The following is a 17,583-nucleotide window of genomic DNA, read 5'->3' as shown; positions in this document are numbered from 1 at the left end:
GTGAAAGATTTTTCAAAGATTGCTAGGCCGATGACTCAGTTGTTGAAGAAAGAGTCTAAATTCGTGTGGTCTGAAGAATGTGAAAATGCCTTCCAGGAATTGAAAAAGAGGTTGACTACCGCTCCGGTGTTGACCTTACCTGAAGAAGGAGTGGACTTTGATGTTTACTGTGATGCTTCTAAGCATGGTTTAGGTTGTGTCTTGATGCAAAAAGGGAAAGTCATTGCTTATGCCTCTCGACAGCTTAGAGTTCATGAAGTTAACTACCCGACTCATTATCTTGAATTAGCTGCGGTGGTGCATGCTTTGAAGATTTGGAGACACTACCTCATTGGAGTCCATTGCAACATCTATACCGACCACAAGAGCCTGAAATATCTCTTTACCCAAAAAGAGCTGAACATGAGACAAAGAAGATGGTTAGAATTGGTGAATGACTATGATGCCGATCTAATTTATCAAGAAGGAAAAGCTAATGTGGTGGCTGATGCTCTTAGCAGAAAATCCTGTCATTCTTTGAATTCTTTTCGGGACTTACCTCCTGAACTTGCTTTAGAACTTCAAAAACTAGGAATAAGCCTTGTAAAAAGGGGCTCTCATCATCTTGATGCCATGTCACCGAACCCGACTTCCACCGTGAGATCCGTACTTGCCTTCCTGATGATTCTACTTTCAAATCCATTCGAGCTAAAATTCAACTTGGGCAAGCTAAGGATTGTAAGATTGATGATGATGGGTATCTTCGTTATCATGGTAGAATCTATGTTCCGAGTGCAGCCGATTTGAGAAAAAGAATTCTTGATGAAGCACACCTCTCTCCTTACTCCATTCATCCGGGAGGTACCAAAATGTACAAAGATTTGAGATTACAATTCTGGTGGCCTAGGATGAAGATTGAAGTTATGGAGTATGTCAGTAAATGCCTCACCTGTCAGAAAGTAAAGATAGAGCATCAAAAGCCCGGGGGTTTGCTTCAACCCTTGGATGTTCCTCTTTGGAAATGGGAGTCTATATCCATGGATTTTGTGATGGCTTTACCCAGGACTTCCACTGGGAAGAATGCTGTTTGGGTGGTTGTGGACCGATTGACTAAGTGTGCTCGGTTTATTCCCATCAAAGAGACCTGGAGATTAGAAGTTCTAGCTCGTACCTATGTGGATGAGATAGTGCGCTATCATGGGGTTCCTAAAGATATAGTTTCGGATCGAGACCCTCGATTTTGTTCTCGTTTCTGGACTGCATTACAGGAGGCCTTAGGTAGTAAACTATTGATGAGCACTGCTTTTCACGCCGCCACTGATGGTCAAACTGAGAGAACAATTCAAACCTTAGAGGATCTTCTTCGTGCATGTGCTTTAGATTTCCAAACTTCTTGGGAGAAATGTTTACCTCTGGTTGAGTTTTCTTACAACAACAACTATCAAGCCTCCATTAATATGGCACCATATGAAGCTCTGTATGGTCGAAAATGCTGTACTCCAGTCTGTTGGGATCAAACCCAAAATGTTCCAATGTTAGGACCTGATTTGGTGACCGAGTCCATTGAACAAGTTAAAATCATTCGGGAGCGGATGAAGGCCGCTCAGGACCGTCAAAAATCATATGCTGATGTCCGTCGTCGACCACTTTCCTTTGAGGTTGATGATCATGTGACACCCTTGATATTTAGCGTTATCTAATTACTTAAATGCGTAATTTCTACAGAAAAACTGGTAGGATATGTTTGTAAATGGTTCAACTAGTCCAAAAACCTGCAATTTCAAAAATTTTCTAACTAAACCATTCACAAAAAATTCCAACTCAAGAAGAGTGTCAAAAACCCTGCAACAACTGATAAACTAATTTACATACATAGCTTAAGACGCGGAAATATAAAGATACAAACCAAAAATAGAAAGGGAGACATATGTCCCTTCAAATTATATACAAACCAAAAGTATAAAAGGTTTACTAATAGAATAGCCAAAACTAGGTCCAAGGTTCCTTGCTCACTAGCCGTCTGTGACCCCCAACTAAGCATCAACAACCTGTCAATCGCATTTTATACAAACACGAAAGCCACAATTCAGTGGGGAGTAACTTCGAGTCCTCCCAGCCACGAATCGTCAAAATTAATGTAACATGTAATGTAACATGTAAACAATTTGATAAACCATTTACTTATCATGTATTCTAACAAATGACCCCTAAACTGACCAAACTAAACTATCATGTGAATCAGATAACAAATAGTAATCCAAACTTTATCAATCAGAATCCCGCTTACATCTCACCTATTACGATTCATAAAATCACCATACAAGAAAGGGCAATATATCAAAGACAGGCATAAGTTCTTAGTACGGTCAATAGTCACTTTGTAACTCAAGTCTATACCACGAGGTAGGGAAGGTAATCGAACCGGTATCTTGGCTCAAATTTACTATTAAGAAAACATGGCCAAGACACAACACAACCCTAGCCTAAAATCTGCAGAGACCTAGACATGCGGATACACACCACCGCACCCAAGACTCACAACTTTTTTTAAAACAACGTGAAGTGAGTACCCTAAGGACACCACCGAAGGGTCGGCTAGTACTTAAGCTGACCCCATACTATCAAAATTAGTACCTGAGGTCATGCCCCAACTTGGATAAACATCCACTAGTCAGGAACACAAAGGCTATCAAGCAGTGAACATATACTCGTCAGAGACTATAAAGACCTATCTATGATGAAGGCCGAAATACTCACCTAGGACCTAGTCACAGCTAGTCCCAGCTTGAATATTTTAGCCCACACCACCCAAAACTCACCACATAAGTCAAGTAAGACACCCACTTAACCTTAAGAGGGCAAAAAGTCCTACTTACCAACATAAATTCTAACATTCTATCATGTGAAAGCTATATAAATGTCTATTTACAAAGATACAATCCCAACAGTTCCTCAATAAGTATTCAATACAAATTTCCAATCCTAGCAATTATAACAATATAAAAGGCTTTAGGGGAAACTAGGGCCATTTCTACAAAATAAGAAGCTATTAAAATTCAACTAACTAAATAAGAAGCTATTTAAATTCAATTAATTACACATGTGAAATAGAGATATAATAAATGGCCTAAAACAAGAAAAAGGCCGATTATCTAATTCATTCAACCGAATTTTTACCCGCAACCCCGGTCCTGCGGCAGTGCGGGTCAAATTGCGGTGACCAATCACTCAATTAACTGACATCGCATCAGTCAAAGGGACTAAGGCTCAGTTTTCGGCACAATCAACAAAGCATTACAATTATAGCTATAAAATTCATTTTGAGCCTATTAATTACAATTTCATTTTGTAAACTATCCTAACATGTGATAACTATTAATATAAGCACAATTTTTCCGTTAACATAATATTTGTTACTAGTATGCTTCAATTCAAATTACTATCCTTTTGTTACTTATACTATTCTAATATTCATTAACCCTAAAAGACCAAGATTTCACGAAAACCCGCAAAAACAAGCACGGACCGACCGGGCCAACCATGGCTAGCCATGGGCCTACCACGGGCTGCCACACTGCCCTGCTCACTTCTTGCTGCGGACCATTTCTCCTCTTTTTTTTTCATTTTTATACATTATAAGACCGTCTGAAAATTAATTAATCGTCCCCAATTCAATTTTGATAATTTAAACTACCAAAAGGCACAAATTAAGCTTGCATGCAACTAAGTTTAACATGTGAAAAATTACTACCCAAACAAAAATTCACCAAACATACAAAAATCAAAAACATGTGACGATAATTCGTCGAGTAGCTCGAAATATGTTACCTTAAGCTAGAAAATGAGCAATTAATCCTCAAAACCGAAACCCTAACCACAACTAACCGCTATCCTCTACAATATACGAGTCCCCGAACTCGTCTTCCAATCCTTCACCTAATTAAACAATAAAAACACAAAAATTAAGCACAAAACCGAAATCACCGAAATTTGGTCTTAAAAGAACTTAATGAAAATTGAAATTAGAACATACTAAGTCGTAGATCGTGGCGAGGGGATTCCGGAAAGGTAAATTATGCGAAAAACGGACAAGAAACGAAGATTTTATGACGATTTTGAGCTTGAATGTGTATGAAAATGGGGTTTTGGTGTTTTTAGAGGATGAACACCAAAGATTTCAGAAAAATAAAAGGAAAGGGGAGGGGCTGTCACGCGTGAAAGAAGAAAGGAGGACAAAGTACGTGCGGGATTTTTAGTCGGGATTTTTAACGAGTCGGTTTTGACTCGTTTCAATAATAATTAAATCCGTAAGTCAAACGCAAATTCCGTCAAGTCCAAAGTCTTTAAACACGAGATTACAATAAAATTGAGTATTCACATGACCCATTTCCAAATTCGTTTACCCAACGTTCAAACGAATTGTCATTTTCCCCCGATACGCCCTTATTTCGAAATAAAAGATTTTACACGGTTTAAACTATTTTTAAACATTTCAAAACTATCAAAATAAATACTTTTCTTCAAAATATAATAAAATTATATTTCTTTGAATTATTTTTACTTTAAATACATTATTGTCAAATTTTACTTGATTAATTAATTATTTTCAAAATATATTAACGGTCCGAAATTTACTTAGGCGTTACAATCACCCTCCTTTTAAAAAGTTTCGCCCTCGAAACTTAGAAGGAGAAATTATAGTTATAAGAAAATATAGGTATCTTTTCAATGAAACGGTGATACTCTTGTTGATCAGACAAGAACATCCATATTCATATCAAGATATAAAAATATTTCTACACCAATAAATGAGAAAATCCATTATTGGGACGTCTCCAACAACGAGATTTAACATTCACTAATGTTAAAACCATTGAAAATCATGAAAGCATTTTCAAACTTTTAGTTTAAAATTCTATAATAAGAATAATATCTTTACTAATTATGATTAAATATGGCTTAGTAACTCGGAAAAAGTAAGAAAAAGAATACCTTATGGAAATAAATCAAAATTTCATTTTCAAATCTTTAAAAATAGGTTAGGTTTGCAGAAGTGACTTAAACTTTTATGAATGAATTGAAACTGGTGGCTTGAAAATTTAGAAGTTGTACAACACGAAAATAACTTAGATAGCATATAAAACAAAGTATATTAAGATGATTCAAATTTAACTAATCAAAAAGAGCTATAATGAATTTCATGGGGTAAGAATTGAAGTCAAAATTACAAGGATGTCAAAGATAGAGTTTCATAGATTACCAACATCAAACTTACGAGAGGAGTATGATAATGTAAGGAAGAGAGATATGAGCGGTAACGCTCTTGATCAAGGAAGAATGGAGATTAGACACCAAGGAAACACCAGACACTCTTATCTCAAATAACAACATCACTCAAAACGGCTCCGAAAACTTCCTAACTACCAAACTCATAACCACATCACTCCCAAGGGTTTCCTCAATCGCTTATGTTACCTCTTCCTATCATATTCCCTGGAACAAGATATTTCACTATAAGTGTGATCTCAACGCTCCAAATTCTCAAACATCCCGAAACGATTTTCACAAGCCTAAGGTCAAGACTTCCAACAAAGCTGTATTTGTATCCCACTAGTGTCAACTATGGGTTCCTCAAAAAGTAAACCTTCAATCAAGAGTCCCAATACCATGCTCTAAACTCCAAGAGAAGGTTCCTCAAAAATTCCACAAGGTTCTCATTTCAAAACAAGGTAGTAACATACCAACCTCAAATTATGAAAAATCAATAGGATCTCAAGTTTCTCTATCCTTTTACTTATTAAGGATTCTCAAAAGCAGAACTACACCCAGCTCCAACATTGTCTCATCATCTCAAGCACTCAATGCGACCTCAAGGTCTATAAAACTATAGGATTAACAAATTCTTCTCAACACTAAGTCTCTCTAAACTCAAGAACTCTCAAGAGTCAACTAGAATGCCAAATCACATCACCAAACCATTCTGGTCATCAACATCCCCAAGGAGTATTCTTTCAAATTTGATATCCTAAACTTACTTACCATCAAATTCTCAAGGTACAAGGTCATAATTGTAACAACACTTTATCACCTCAGAGTTTCTAAAACCATAAATTGAAATTAGGTTCCTTAGCCTAACAATTGGTGTCATCCATACCATTACCCTTTCTAGTTACCAAAACAAGTGCTAAGACTTCCCAACAATGTAGCTTACTCTCACTCTCATAACATACTTCAAGTAGTAATCAATATCACCCTCTAAAACCAACAAATAATCCCACATTTAACATTTCCCACATGATAACATATACACTATCAAACCCTCATATCCAAAATGATTATGGAAGCCCAACCCAAACTCGGCTACTTAGTCAAACCTATATCCTCAAATCACATCTTACAAACTCTGTAAACATGGTCAACAGGGTACCAATTATACTAAGGAGGTAAGGAGTGATAACGGAATAGAAATGAAAAACATTTCTGAAGGGTGCATGCATCTGACAAGTTAGGAAACTAAGGAGTCAGACCGTAAAGATAACGGTTGACAAAAATAAGAGGTATTCGAGTTAAGAAGATATCTCGGGAAAGAAGAAGATACGTAAAATTTAGCATAAAGACAAGGTTCAACGATCGTTAAAGAGAAGGAAAGGAGAATAGAAGCGGCACAATGAAAGGGTTACCGCTTACTAAACACTCATCAAAGCTTATGATCGATATGATAAGGTTACTTCACTAAGGTGCTCAACAAAGCCCTAAATGTCTACTACATCGTAGGACTAACAAGGATTCCACAATGGTAAGTATTCCTCAACTCAATTGATTCTAAGAGCCAAAATCAATTCACCACACAAATTCATTTGTTACCACCCATGTCCCAAAGTATCTCCTTTACAATTCTCGTCATTGAACTTCACTTACTATGTCATCTCCAGGTACCCTGGCTTGTTTACTCCATCATCTCACCACTTAATACTTCTAGTTTCCGATACCATAAATTGGAATCACATCCTTGAACTCACGAACTATATCGAACAACATTCCACCAAAATTCCCAAATTCAGATATGTTTTATAAGGTCAACAAGGGCTACTCTATACTAGATTTGGTCAACTTAAAAGGTTTAACAACTAACTAATTCTGAAGTACAATACCAATCCATTAATCAACATCAATGTCCTATTGTATTCCTTTCAAGGCCCACAAGGATTAGGGCTAACTATCATACCTTTAATTCTCCACAAGAAATATCGAGACTCTCAAATGGAGTAGCTTAGGTTCATTCCATCCTATGTTCTAAGTTAGTACCCATACTGAATCATCTATAACAAACAAGCTCTCTATAGACATAAATCCCAAGGTATTTTCTCAACTCACTAAACTCTCACATTAAGCACAACTAACAAGATTAACCAAAGGATCCCAAGTTATATTCTCCTATACCACTCAAACCTTAACCAATCAATTTCTCAACTCGTTCACGCCCTCCAAAGTTACATTCTCTCAAAACTGGGTTCTCTTGGACAAGGGAACTATCCTGCGGTATAAAAGGAAAGTGTCCACATGGACTTTATTATAAGAAGAAGACGAACCTAAGATGAAACGGGAGAAAGAATTGAAAGGTAGTTACCAAGGCAAGAGAAGAGGAATTTGAAATACGAATAAACAACGAGATTGGAAGACTAAGGTAAGCTTGCATTATCTACATCTATTGGAGAGCCATCTTACAAAAGAAAAAATCAATTAGTACCTAACAACTAGCAATCACAAACAGACTACCACATAAAATCCTAATTCTACCCATCCTACCCTTCTCTCAAGTTTATTATTTTAAAGGTCAAGTGATTCTAAATGGGGTGCACAAACGTGCGTCGAGAGCAATAGGCTCTGATACCAACTGTGACACCCTTGATATTTAGCGTTATCTAATTACTTAAATGCGTAATTTCTACAGAAAAACTGGTAGGATATGTTTGTAAATGGTTCAACTAGTCCAAAAACCTGCAATTTCAAAAATTTTCTAACTAAACCATTCACAAAAAATTCCAACTCAAGAAGAGTGTCAAAAACCCTGCAACAACTGATAAACTAATTTACATACATAGCTTAAGACGCGGAAATATAAAGATACAAACCAAAAATAGAAAGGGAGACATATGTCCCTTCAAATTATATACAAACCAAAAGTATAAAAGGTTTACTAATAGAATAGCCAAAACTAGGTCCAAGGTTCCTTGCTCACTAGCCGTCTGTGACCCCCAACTAAGCATCAACAACCTGTCAATCGCATTTTATACAAACACGAAAGCCACAATTCAGTGGGGAGTAACTTCGAGTCCTCCCAGCCACGAATCGTCAAAATTAATGTAACATGTAATGTAACATGTAAACAATTTGATAAACCATTTACTTATCATGTATTCTAACAAATGACCCCTAAACCGACCAAACTAAACTATCATGTGAATCGGATAACAAATAGTAATCCAAACTTTATCAATCAGAATCAACCGCTTACATCTCACCTATTACAGATTCATAAAATCACCATACAAGAAAGGGCAATATATCAAAGACAGGCATAAGTTCTTAGTACGGTCAATAGTCACTTTGTAACTCAAGTCTATACCACGAGGTAGGGAAGGTAATCGAACCGGTATCTTGGCTCGGATTTACTATTAAGAAAACATGGCCAAGACACAACACAACCCTAGCCTAAAATCTGCGGAGACCTAGACATGCGGATACACACCACCGCACCCAAGACTCACAACTTTTTTTTAAAACAACGTGAAGTGAGTACCCTAAGGACACCACCGAAGGGTCGGCTAGTACTTAAGCTGACCCCATACTATCAAAATTAGTACCTGAGGTCATGCCCCAACTTGGATAAACATCCACTAGTCAGGAACACAAAGGCTATCAAGCGGTGAACATATACTCGTCAGAGACTATAAAGACCTATCTATGATGAAGGCCGAAATACTCACCTAGGACCTAGTCACGCTAGTCCCACTTGAATATTTTAGCCCACACCACCCAAAACTCACCACATAAGTCAAGTAAGACACCCACTTAACCTTAAGAGGGCAAAAAGTCCTACTTACCAACATAAATTCTAACATTCTATCATGTGAAAGCTATATAAATGTCTATTTACAAAGATACAATCCCAACAGTTCCTCAATAAGTATTCAATACAAATTTCCAATCCTAGCAATTATAACAATATAAAAGGCTTTAGGGGAAACTAGGGCCATTTCTACAAAATAAGAAGCTATTAAAATTCAACTAACTAAATAAGAAGCTATTTAAATTCAATTAATTACACATGTGAAATAGAGATATAATAAATGGCCTAAAACAAGAAAAAGGCCGATTATCTAATTCATTCAACCGAATTTTTACCCGCAACCCCATCTGCGGCAGTGCGGGTCAAATTGCGGTGACCAATCACTCAATTAATCGACATCGCATCGATCAAAGGGACTAAGGCTCGATTTTGGCACAATCAACAAAGCATTACAATTATAGCTATAAAATTCATTTTGAGCCTATTAATTACAATTTCATTTTGTAAACTATCCTAACATGTGATAACTATTAATATAAGCACAATTTTTCCGTTAACATAATATTTGTTACTAGTATGCTTCAATTCAAATTACTATCCTTTTGTTACTTATACTATTCTAATATTCATTAACCCGGAAAGACCAAGATTTCACGAAAACCCGCGAAACAAGCACGGACCGACCCGGGCCAACCATGGCTAGCCATGGGCCTACCACGGGCTGCCACGGCTGCACGGGCTTCTTAGGACCATTTCTCCTCTTTTTTTTTCATTTTTATACATTATAAGACCGTCTGAAAATTAATTAATCGTCCCCAATTCAATTTTGATAATTTAAACTACCAAAAGGCACAAATTAAGCTTGCATGCAACTAAGTTTAACATGTGAAAAATTACTACCCAAACAAAAATTCACCAAACATACAAAAATCAAAAACATGTGACGATAATTCGTCGAGTAGCTCGAAATATGTTACCTTAAGCTAGAAAATGAGCAATTAATCCTCAAAACCGAAACCCTAACCACAACTAACCGCTATCCTCTACAATATACGAGTCCCCGAACTCGTCTTCCAATCCTTCACCTAATTAAACAATAAAAACACAAAAATTAAGCACAAAACCGAAATCACCGAAATTTGGTCTTAAAAGAACTTAATGAAAATTGAAATTAGAACATACTAAGTCGTAGATCGTGGCGAGGGGATTCCGGAAAGGTAAATTATGCGAAAAACGGACAAGAAACGAAGATTTTATGACGATTTTGAGCTTGAATGTGTATGAAAATGGGGTTTTGGTGTTTTTAGAGGATGAACACCAAAGATTTCAGAAAAATAAAAGGAAAGGGGAGGGGCTGTCACGCGTGAAAGAAGAAAGGAGGACAAAGTACGTGCGGGATTTTTAGTCGGGATTTTTAACGAGTCGGTTTTGACTCGTTTCAATAATAATTAAATCCGTAAGTCAAACGCAAATTCCGTCAAGTCCAAAGTCTTTAAACACGAGATTACAATAAAATTGAGTATTCACATGACCCATTTCCAAATTCGTTTACCCAACGTTCAAACGAATTGTCATTTTCCCCCGATACGCCCTTATTTCGAAATAAAAGATTTTACACGGTTTAAACTATTTTTAAACATTTCAAAACTATCAAAATAAATACTTTTCTTCAAAATATAATAAAATTATATTTCTTTGAATTATTTTTACTTTAAATACATTATTGTCAAATTTTACTTGATTAATTAATTATTTTCGAAATATATTAACGGTCCGAAATTTACGGGCGTTACAATCAAGTATTCCTTAAAGTGTCACCTATGAAAGGGGTGAAACGATTTGGTGTTAAAGGGAAGCTGAGCCCTAAATATATTGGACCTTTCCGGGTGATTGAAAAGATTGGTCCTGTTGCTTATCGTTTAGAATTGCCTCCAAATCTGAGCAAGGTTCACAATGTCTTCCATGTTTCTCAATTGAGGAAGTACATTAGTGACCCTAGCCATATCATCCAAGAAGAGATTCTTGAATTGGAGCCTAACTTGGTGGTTGAAGAAAGGCCAATTCGGATTCTTGAAAAAGCCAATAAGCAAATTAGGAGCAAAGTTGTACCTTTAGTCCGTGTTCTTTGGCGTTGTGGAAATGTCGAAGAAGAGACTTGGGAGACTGAAGCTTCTATGTTAGCTAAATATCCTGAATTATTCTCGTAAGGTATTCCTTTTCTTACTCTTTTTCCGAGTTACTAAGCCTTATTTAATCATAATTAGTAAAGATATTATTCTTATTATAGAACTTTAAACTAAAAGTTTGAAAATGCTTTTATGATTTTCAATGGTTTTAACATTAGTGAATGTTAAATCTCGTTGTTGGCGACGTCCCGATAATGGGTTTTCTCATTTATTGGTGTAGAAATATTTTTATATCTTGATATGAATATGGATGTTCTTGTCTGATCAACAAGAGTATCACCGTTTCATTGAAAAGATACCTATATTTTCTTATAATTATATTATTAAGATGTTGTATACTATGATTTCTCCTTCTGAGTTTCGAGGACGAAACTTTTTAAAAGGAGGGGTGATTGTAACGCCCCGTAATTTCGGACCGTTAATATATTTCGAAAATAATTTATTAATCAAATAAAATTTGATATTTAAGTATTTAAAGTAAAAATAATTCAAAGAAATATAATTTTATTATATTTTGAAGAAAAATATTTATTTTGATAGTTTCGAAATGTTTAAAAATAGTTTAAACCGTGTAAAACTTTTTATTTCGAAATAAGGGCGTATCGGGGGGAAAAATGACAATTCTTTTGAACATTGGGTAAACGATTTTGGAAATGGGTCGTATGAATACTCAATTTTCTTGTAATCTCGTGTTTAAGAACTTTGGTCTTGTCGGAATTTGTATTTGACCAACGGTTCTAATTATTATCGAAACGAGCCAAAACCGACTCGTAAAATCCCGACTCAAACCCGCTCTTTTCCTTTCCTCCTTTCCCTTTCACGCGGACACTCCCCCTTCCCCTATCTTTTTCTGATTTTTTTCTTTTTCTTCATCTTCTTTATGTGAAATCATTCCCAAAACCCAAAAAACACCATTTCACCTTAAAATCAAGCTAATTTTCGACACAACTCCCTCATTTCTACTCGGATTTTCGCAAAGTTTACATTTTCGGAATCCTCTCGTCGAGATCTACAACCTAGTATGTTTTAATTTCAGTTTTCTTGAAGTTGTTTTAAGACGAATTTTGGTAAATTTCGGTATTTATACTTATATATTGTGTTTTTATTGTTTATTTAGGTGAAGAATTGGAAGACGAGTTTGGGGACTCGTATATTGTCGAGGATAGCGGCTAGTGTATATTAGGGTTTGGGTTTTAAGGTGCTAATTGCTCATTTTCTAGCTTAAGGTAACATATTTCGAGTTACTCGACGAATAATCGTCACAATCTTTGTTGTTTTTGTATGTTTGGTGATTTTTGTTTGAGTAGTAATTTTCACATGATAAAATTTGATGCATGCATGCTTAATTTATGTCTTTTGTTAGTTTAAATTAACATAGTTGTGTTGGGAACGATTAATTAGTGTTCGACGGTGTTATAATGAACAAAAATGGAAAAAAAGAGGTGTAAGGGTGGCGGCGAGCCGCGTGCAGCCCAGGCAGCCACGGCTGGCCGGGTCGGCCCGTTGCTTGTTTCGCGGTTTTCCATGCTTTCTTCGTCATTTTAGGTTCGTTAATGATATAATTAGAACAAGTGACATATGGTTAAATTTAGGAAATGAATCATAATAGTAGTTAAAAATTATGTTAATGGTAAAAAAAAATATGTTATATTGATAGTTATCACATGTTAGGATAGTTTACAAAATGAAATTGTAATTAATAGGCTCAAAATGAATTTTATAGCGATAATTGTAATGTTTTGATGATTGTGCCGAAAACTGAGCCTTAGTCCCTTTGACTGATTCGATGTCAGTTAATTGTGTGATTGGTCAGCCGCAATTTAACCCGTACCTGTCGCAGGGCTGGGGTTGCGGGTAAAAATTCGGTTGGATGAAATTTTATATGAATTAGATAATCGGCCTTTTTCTTGTTTTAGGCCATTTATCAAGCTTTAGTTCACATGTATAGCTGATTGAATTTAATAGTGTCTTGTATTGTAGAAATGGCCCTAGATTCCCCTAAAGCCTTTAATATTGTTAAAATTGTTAGAATTGGAAATTGGTATTGAATACTTATTGAGGATACTGTTGGATTGTCTGCTGAATAGACATTTATATAGCCTTTCACATGATAGAATGTTAGCATTTAGGTTGGTAAGTTGGACTTTTTGTCCTCTTATGGTTAAGTGGGTGTCTTACTTGTCTTGTGTGGTGTGGGCTAAAGTATTCAAGTCTGGGACTAGTCTGGGACTAGGTCCTAGGTGAGTATTTCGGCCTTCATCATAGATAGGTCTTTATAGTCTTTGACGAGTATATGTTCACTGCTTGATAGCCTTTGTGTTCCTGACTAGTGGATTTATATCCAAGTTGGGGCATGACCTCGTTACTTATTTTGATAGTAAGTGGTCAGCTTAAGTACTAGCCAACCCTTTGGTGGACTCCTTAGGGTACTCACTTTGTTTTAGAAAAATTGTGGGTCTTGGGTGCGGTGGTGTGTATCCGCATGTCTAGGTCTCCATGTTTTATTTTAGGCTAGGGTTGTGTTGTGTCTTGGCCATGTTTTATTAATATTAACCGCTGAGCCAAGATACCGGTTCGATTACCTTCCCTACCTCGTGGTATAGACTCGAGTTACAGAGTGACTATTGACCGTGCTAAGAACTTATGCCTGTCTTTGATATATTGCCCTTTCTTGTATGGTGACTTTATGAATTGTAATAGGTGAGATGTAAGCCGGTTACAATTGATAAAGTTTGGATTACTGCTTGTTATATGTTTCACATGATAGTCTAGTTTGGTCAATTTAGGGTTCGTATGTTAGAATACTTGATAATTGAATTATTTATCATGTTGTTTACATGTTTCATTACATGTTACATTATATATGACGATTCGTGGCTGGGAGGACTCGAAGTTACTCCCCACTGAATTGTGGCTTTCGTGTTTGTATAAAATGCGATTGACAGGTACTTGATGCTTAGTTGGGGTTCACGGACGAGCTAGTGAGCAAGAGAACCTTGGACCTAGTTTTGACTATTCTTATAGTAAACCTTTTAACTTTTGGTTTTGTATATAATTTGAAGGGACATATGTCTCCCTTTTCTATTTTGGGTTTGTATCATTACATTTTCTTATCGTTAGCTATGGCATGTAAATTAGTTCGTTAGCATTGCAGGTTTTGGCGCCCGCCTCTTGGGAATGTTGGAAATGTTGTGATTGGTTTAGAAATTTTTTTGAAATTACAGGTTTTTATATAGTTGGACCAATTACAAACATATCCTACCAGTTTTTCCGTAGATTTTAGGTGTTAATTTATCGCGTTATTTAAGGGTGTCACACAGACGGAGGCGGGCTTCGTTACCGTTTCCAAGTTGACGTCTTGCAAGGACTGGAAGGGGCGGTGGGTATACGTCGAGGTGCCGGAGGATTACCCACTGCCCCGGTCATTCCAGGGCCGCGTCAATTTGCGGTGCGAGAATCGGGGGGAGCGTGAAAAGTATGTCTCCCGGAGTAAGCTTAAGATGGACGCCATCAGGGTCTATCTTAATGAGGATTAGAAGCGGGCAATGCAGCTGTTTGAGGCTGAGAAGGGATGGATGCCCTCGACGCAGATCATTCTTCAGGATGAGCTGCTCTGCCACGTCGGCCTCATACCGGCCCTCAACCAGGGTGAGTAGGGCCGGTGTGAGGCCCATCTTTGCTTGTTTATGCTTCTGTTTTTGAGCTTTGTTTTACTTCTTTTATTTAACTCTTGCCTGGTTTCGTGCAGACCGGTTTGGCCAGGATCTATCTGTGGAGATCCTGAAGAAGTTGGGGCTTGACAAGGACGGGAAGGTTGTTCAGCGGCATCCTAAGGCTGATTCGCGTGATCGTAGACCGGCCCCCAACGAACTAATGGAGGAGAAGTTGAAGGCGCTGGACGTGACGGCGGCTCAGGCGCGGGTAGCTGGTAACGTGCCGCGCCGTAAACCGAAGACGATGTCTATGGCGGCGACGGCGTCAACTCCGGCTCAGCCTTCTATCCCCGCGATCCAAAAGCAGCAGGTGGTCACCGTTGCAAAAGGTCCTCCTCCTTCGAAGAAGAGAAAAAAACCAATGCCTGCTACCACCGTCACCGAGGCAGGGGAGAAGAAGGACTCAGCCGGCCCTTTATTTAAGAAGGTCCAGACTGGTACGGATCTAACCCATGGCTCGGATTTAGGGGGTTCTTTAGGCATTCCCGATGATAGGCTCTCTGGCATGTCGATGAACGTTGACATGGATGCTTTGTCTGAGTTTTTTGTAGATCAACCGTTGTCGGCCGTCGCTCTCACTGAACAGCAAGTGGGGAAGAAACCTGTGCAGGCTGGTGATCAAAATGTCACCGTTGACACTTCATCCCAGAAGGCTTCCCCTGCCCAGCTTGTGGCGGAAGGCACGAGGTTGTGCAAGAGGCTGGCGAAGTGGAACGAGCTGGCCGGTGCTCATATTATAGAGCAGGAGAAGGCCGTGGCTCAATCCGCTCCTGAGTTTGAACGGCTTAGGCTTGAGCTTACCGCCACTAAGAAGGTGGCCGGGAAGGCGAAGCTGGATCTCCTCGATGAGCGGAGGCTTAGGGAGGATACTGAGAAGGCGCTCTTGGCTGAGAGAGCTAAGGCCGAGTCTGATGCCGCTAAGCTGCTGGAGGAGAAAGCCAAACTTCAGGGTGCTTTCGACGCTGCGGTTCTTAAGAGGGAAGAATGGAAGTCTCTGCATTCAACTGAGGTAAAGGCGCACAAGGGCACAAAGGCTGTCCTTGCCCAAAGGGAGGAGGACATTGAGATGCTCCAAACTGAGGTCATCCCTAACATGTGTGCCCAGTACCGGGACCAGGCCGAAGAAGCTACCAGGGAGGCAATCAAGAAGCTCGTTTCTGAGGGCTCCTTCCCGTGGCAAGAATTTGACCGACTTTTGGATGAGATGGTCGATCTTTGCGGAGAAGGCAATCAACGGAGAAGGCGGAGGCGGCGAAGGCTGCTCGGGAAAGGCGAGGCCAAGGCGGCCCATGATGCAAAGGTGAAGGAGGCCGAGAGGAGGCCGAAAGGGCGAGGGCACGTGAAGCCGCCAAGCCTTCTTCCGGGCCGCCACCAAGATCTTTCTGCTGCTGCTGATGGAGAGCAAGAACAAGCATAGGGAGACGGGCGGTCGTCACCGGACTCACCTGGCCCTTCGGATAGCTTCAGCTGTCCGGGGGCCAACTACTGAACCTTTCCTCCCTGCCATCTCTTTTGGCGCTTTCAACTCTCATGTCTGTAACCTTTTGCTGTTCCTTTCTCTTTTTTGTACAACTTTGGTAGGTTGAGTTTAGGCTACCCCTTGTGGGGACGGCCGTCGTCTTCTTTCTTGTACTACCTGTAAACATTTAAATAAGAGTTTGTTTCTTTTGCCTCCGGCTTGGCCGAGGTCTTTATCTCATTTTCGTCTGAGTTGTCTTCGTACGTTAATAGTTGAGCGCTCTTTTTCTTTTCGCTTTTACCCTCGGCTTGGCCGAGGCAGCTAGAATGCGTATCTCAACTGCACTTAACGTTTTTTTTTTTTTTTTTTTTTAAACATGTTGGCATGTCGGTCGCTTCCTCCTCCGCGCACGGTCTTAGCCGAGGCGGTCAGATTTGCTATCCCAACCACCGTTGTGAACATATTACGTATCTGCCGTTGTGTCCCCGTCATTCTTCGGGGTAACGGCCGAGGTGTTCGTATCTGTAGACGTGTTGATCGCTTCCTCTTTCACTCTCGGTCTGGCCGAGGCGTCCGATTTGCGTTTCTCAACCGTACTGAGTATACGTTTTTTGTGCATGTTGGCATGTTGGTCGCTTCCTCCTCCACGCACGGTCTTAGCCGAGGTGGTCAGATTTGCTATCCCAACCGCCGTTGTGAACATGTTACGTATCAGCCGTTGTGTCCCCGTCATTCTTCGGGGTAACGGCCGAGGTGTTCGTATCTGTAGACGTGTTGATCGCTTCCTCTTTCACTCTCGGTCTGGCCGAGGCGTCCGATTTGCGTTTCTCAACCGTACTGAGTATACGTTTTTTGTGCATGTTGGCATGTTGGTCGCTTCCTCCTCCACGCACGGTCTTAGCCGAGGTGGTCAGATTTGCTATCCCAACCGCCGTTGTGAACATGTCTGTTGCTTGTGCAAGTATCAACCGCACTTGCTGTGACTGCCCGGCGCTGGCCGCGGCGTTCTCTTTGGCATGGCTTATGGAGGGGACAAGTATTTTGATGGAAAACTTGGATCACTTTTTATAAGGTATAATCACACGTCGGGGTGCCCACAACGGTCTTGGACACCTCCGCCGCTATATGAAATATTTCCTTAGATTGTCCGTGTTCGGAACACCCTCCATGTCTGTC

At 39.1% G+C, this 17,583-nt stretch overlaps 1 long non-coding RNA gene across 3 annotated transcripts; it reads right to left on the bottom strand.

Annotated features, from left to right (window-relative positions):
• Positions 1-1,661: 1,661 nt before the first annotated feature.
• LOC141602387 (uncharacterized) lies at positions 1,662-10,624 on the bottom strand. 3 transcript variants are annotated; one of them, XR_012524421.1, is made up of 4 exons: positions 10,232-10,624; positions 10,027-10,134; positions 3,808-3,915; positions 1,662-2,027 (listed from the first exon to the last, which is right to left on the bottom strand). It is a non-coding gene; the product is annotated as an uncharacterized LOC141602387 (long non-coding RNA). The 3 variants fall into 3 exon arrangements; XR_012524422.1 differs by lacking the exons at positions 10,027-10,134; positions 10,232-10,624 and adding an exon at positions 4,013-4,201; XR_012524423.1 differs by lacking the exons at positions 1,662-2,027; positions 3,808-3,915 and adding an exon at positions 7,837-8,253 and having other exon boundaries at positions 10,232-10,420.
• Positions 10,625-17,583: the final 6,959 nt, after the last annotated feature.

This window comes from Silene latifolia, chromosome 9, assembly GCF_048544455.1.
Source record: "Silene latifolia isolate original U9 population chromosome 9, ASM4854445v1, whole genome shotgun sequence".
In the NCBI taxonomy this organism is placed as follows: domain Eukaryota; kingdom Viridiplantae; phylum Streptophyta; class Magnoliopsida; order Caryophyllales; family Caryophyllaceae; genus Silene; species Silene latifolia.
This window is presented reverse-complemented; position numbering and strand designations above follow the sequence as displayed.